Below are 4,461 nucleotides of genomic sequence, written 5' to 3'. Positions count from 1 at the left end.
GAGAACCTGTGTAGCTTACGTAATGTGACTTTTCAAACTTAAAGTACAAAATGCTTTTGACAATTGGCAGTAAGCAAGTCGAGAAACGATTTTCCTGTTGTAGTGACATTACTAGTTATTCTATTCAGTGGTTGGCAAACGAAAACTGCAATACAACAATAGACTATTGGGTACAATCAGGGACATGTTTATCAGGCTTCAATTTCAGTAGATCTAGCCGTGTGCATCAGTGTACATCTTACATGTGCAAATGCTGGGATCTTTTTCTCTCAATAGTAATATTCTTGAGCAATTGTCCCAGTTGAAGTTAATTGTGTATCTTGTACTACATTGTTGGTGAAACATTGGTGCAATGATACTTCACTAGCAGTCAGTGTGCCCTTGTCACATTATTTCCACTCTGCAATGCCATTGGACAAGGTCTTTTTGTACTTGACCAATCACATCTAATGTCACATGATCTGGAGAGCCAATCAAAGGCCCATGTCTAGAAAGTATGGGGTTTATTTCTGTGCTTTAAGAAAATAGATTTTCTATTTTACGTGCACCACTAGGGGACAGAGTTGACATCATTGTTGTTAAGGGTGTTACAAAAATCTTACGAAAAAATGACAAATCTAATATGCTTGCCTCCGAATGTTATTATTTTGACATGATCATTGATATACCTTTCAGAAAGAAAAGAAATTTAATGATATGTAGATAAGATATTTTACATATGCTAACATTAGACAAGTTCACTTCAATAATGATGCCATAACTTTGACTGCTACATGTTGCTAATGTTTGACATGTGACCTGGCCCAATGCCTGATATATATCTAGACAACTATTTGTATTATTAGACTGGCAATTTTTGTGATGTTTGATGCCCAATGTGGATAAGTATTCAAATGAAATGGTGTAATGGAGTGTTTCAAATTACCAAATTAGTTTATCCAACATAAGGCTGTTCAGAGGGCATCCATTGAATATATTTGAGGTTACCAGATTGGAGAATGGTTTGAATGCCAAGAGATGGTTGAAAGCATAGGGAGATATGAAACATAGAATATATAGATTGTTTTGTATAAATTCAAATAAATTATCTAGATTCAAATAAAAGTCTACTTGTACCAGAAAAATTCAGAGCTCCATACATAATTATTAATGCAGAATATTTCCCAGTCAACCCACCTCAGTGTATTTAATGGCATTGTCCGATATTGTGGAAAGTCAGCAATTGTGTTTGAGTTTTTGGTGCCGAGTGGCTTCGGGCTGAGTGTAAAATAAATCATAGACAATTACCAATTATGTAGTTAACAAAAGTGCTGTTGAACTTATCAAGCTTATGTCTGCAATGTGCATTATGTAATTACCTTGAATGCTCTGTTGTATTTTCTTCCTGACACCTTTCAAGTAGCAAAATTGTTTAGAAAACTGCCACATATGTAAATTAACTTTATTGACGAGAAGAAGAATCAGACTTTGTTGACCTGCGATTAATGACTACCGGTATGACACATGATATTGCCTTCCTCTTCAGAAATTCACTCTCAATATTTGAGATCTCTAACACTAACTAATGAACCATGAAGAGGCAAAGGCTGGTTATAATGCAGTAAGGTGGTCCCAAATTGGCCAGATGTGACTGTATGCACTATCATATATTGACTAAAATTCAGGCTTAGCAGTACTAGTTGTCATTTATTTTAATCTGTACAATGATTATGTATATCAATATTATATTGCTTTCTTTTTCTTTTAGTACTTCGAAGGATTGATTTTTAGTTGAAAGGAAAAAAGTTTTCTGGAAGATGATGTTGAATACATTGTAGTTGATATTGTGTTTCCTGTTTTCTAATAATTCTTTGTGGCTTTTTCTATTTCTTTGCATCAACTTCTATGCTACTGTTTTGTTGCAAGCGTTTTAATGATCTTTTGGCACAATGCAAATAAATATACTTCATATAGATCTCCATGTCTTTCTTTTACCGTCCAGATTTAGACTTGCAGTTAACACAATTAATTTGAAGCTACCAGAAGTGGATGAAAAGTATAAAGAAAATTGTAAGACAAAGACAAACTATTGCACCAAATCAGAAAGAAGTGCCGGGTATTTTAGGTTTTGAAAAAGGTCAGGTTAACCGGTTGTAAAAAAAAAGTACATTAACTTGAGTCTAAAAATGTCCAAAGAGTTGAACAAGTTGAATCAGACAAAAGGTTTACATGTACTTGGTGCCACCTGCAAAGTAATGATGACAATAATTTGAAGTTTGGTACACATTTATATAAGACTTTATACTTGACTTCGAAATCTGAGTTCTGCTTATCACTTCTTGGTGAGGCCTTATTGATCACCCTCCGTATCACTCCACTCTGCCAACCATTAGGCTGGCATATATAACATCATATGTCATCATTCTACAGGGTCCCCGGAGGTCGCCATATTTCTCTTCGCCAAGAAGAGTATGAGATTGCTTGACTTGGGTCTGTATGTAGGTCAACAGCATATAACTCGAGAAATTGTGGATGGAACTTTGTGATTTTTGGTAGGTGTGTAGCAGTTGTCGAAAGGAATGCCAAGTTTGAAAACGGTTTACCTGGCGTTTTCCTACGGTACTGCAGCGAGCTTGGTATGTTTTTTGCGGTTTGTTTTTGGCAGCATAAGTCAAAATCTAGCTGGGCGATTTTCACGAAACTTGGTAGGTGTGTAGCGGTTTTGGAGAGGAAGGTCAAGTGCGAAAATGGTTTACCTGGCTCTTACCTATGGTGCTGTAGCGGGATTTGTATGTAAGTGCGTTTGTCTGTAAGCAAGATAACTCGAGAACCCTTGAATGGATCCTGATTATATTTGTTAGGTGGATTGGGGTTAGGAAAACAAAGGTCAAGTTCGATAATGGGCACCCTAGTGTCTGCCTAAGGTACTGCAGCAAAACTTTTAATTTTGGCACTTCGTGTTCTGGACATGCTGTGGTCATGATTTTTGAGTAGTAGATAGCCCTTGAAACAGAGAGTAAGTGCTGTGAGTTTGGACCCCCTAGCGGCTTTTTGGGAACTGCAGGCACCGATTTCCGTTCAAACTTTGGACGAGGATAACTTGAGAACGTGTAAACAGATCATCAGGATTTTCGGTATGTAGATAGAATGAGTGATGACTTATACAATGTAATACTAATTATGCAAATCAGTAGCTTATTTGCATAATTAATGAGGAAAGTTCATAAATCCATGCCAACAGCATATAACTCAAGAAGCTGTGTATGGATTTTCATGATATTTAGTATTTAAGTAGCGGCTGCGGAAAAGAAGGTTGTGTTCGAAAATAGTTGACGTAGCATTTTCCGTTAGGACGGTAGTGGGCCGAGTGTGTGCGTCCTTTTGTTTGTGGAATGCATAACTCGAGAAGCCTTGAAAAAATCCTGATGATATTTGGTAGGTGGGTAGGGGTCAGGAAAACGAAGATAAATTATGATTGTGGGCCCCCTAGCGGCTTCCTAAGGTACTGCAGCAAAACTTATTAACAGAAATAAACTGTGCTCTATATATCTCATTTTGACCTATATCTATGGACACAGCTGTTATACAGATGGTTTGCTGGAGGACGCCCTTACACTGGGGACAAAGTCTAAATTGACAAGCATGAAATTCTGATTGACCAGGGATGCTACCAGGTCATCTGTCAGGTCACAGTCTGGTTTTGGTAATGTTTGTGTGTTTGCATGTGAGGAACACAGTTCATGCAGTCATTTGCTATTTAGTAATACATGAATAAGACCTTAAAGTCTTAAATAAAGGCATGATTATTTGGCGAAGAGATGGGTTCGTTGAACTCTAGTTAACAGTACTTTTGTCAGTGCCTTCTTAAGAATGTCTGGATGCATGAAGTATGCATACCTCAAGGTCTACGGATGCTGTATTTTATGGTAAATATCTTAAAATTTTCCCCATTCAATGTGTCAGTCTTCCGGTACCTTGTGGAATTTTGAGTTGATGTTATGCAAAAAAGTCACAATCTATCCATCTTTTAGACACAAGTATACGGGTTGAATGGGATATAGCAACAGTTGTAAATCCTTCTATATATATCTATCTAAGCATCTATTAGGACCTGTATATTCATTGATGACGACGATGTTCTCAAATACCAGGATACATAATTTATTCATGTCGCAGAATGAAGCTTTTGGTTGCACTAGTTTGGCTTTTAAAAGAGCTGCAGTAAAGGTAAGTCCTGTAATCCCAGTCTTTGAACCACAGCGTCGTCGGTTTACCAGTACCTTTGTGCGTTTGTGACAAAAGTATGAAATATTTACCAACACAACTTAATACCCCATTAGACACTGATGGACATTTCTAACAACTGTCACTGTTGTCCGTTTGTGGTTTCCTAGCCTTTTGAGGTAAAGGATTATGTCAAATATAAGTTATTGTGTCGGAAAGAGGCTCTTACATTCTCGCACGCAAGCGTAGCCTTTAGCA

This window comes from Branchiostoma floridae, chromosome 15, assembly GCF_000003815.2.
Source record: "Branchiostoma floridae strain S238N-H82 chromosome 15, Bfl_VNyyK, whole genome shotgun sequence".
In the NCBI taxonomy this organism is placed as follows: Eukaryota; Metazoa; Chordata; class Leptocardii; order Amphioxiformes; family Branchiostomatidae; genus Branchiostoma; species Branchiostoma floridae.
Note: the sequence above shows the minus strand (reverse complement) of the source record.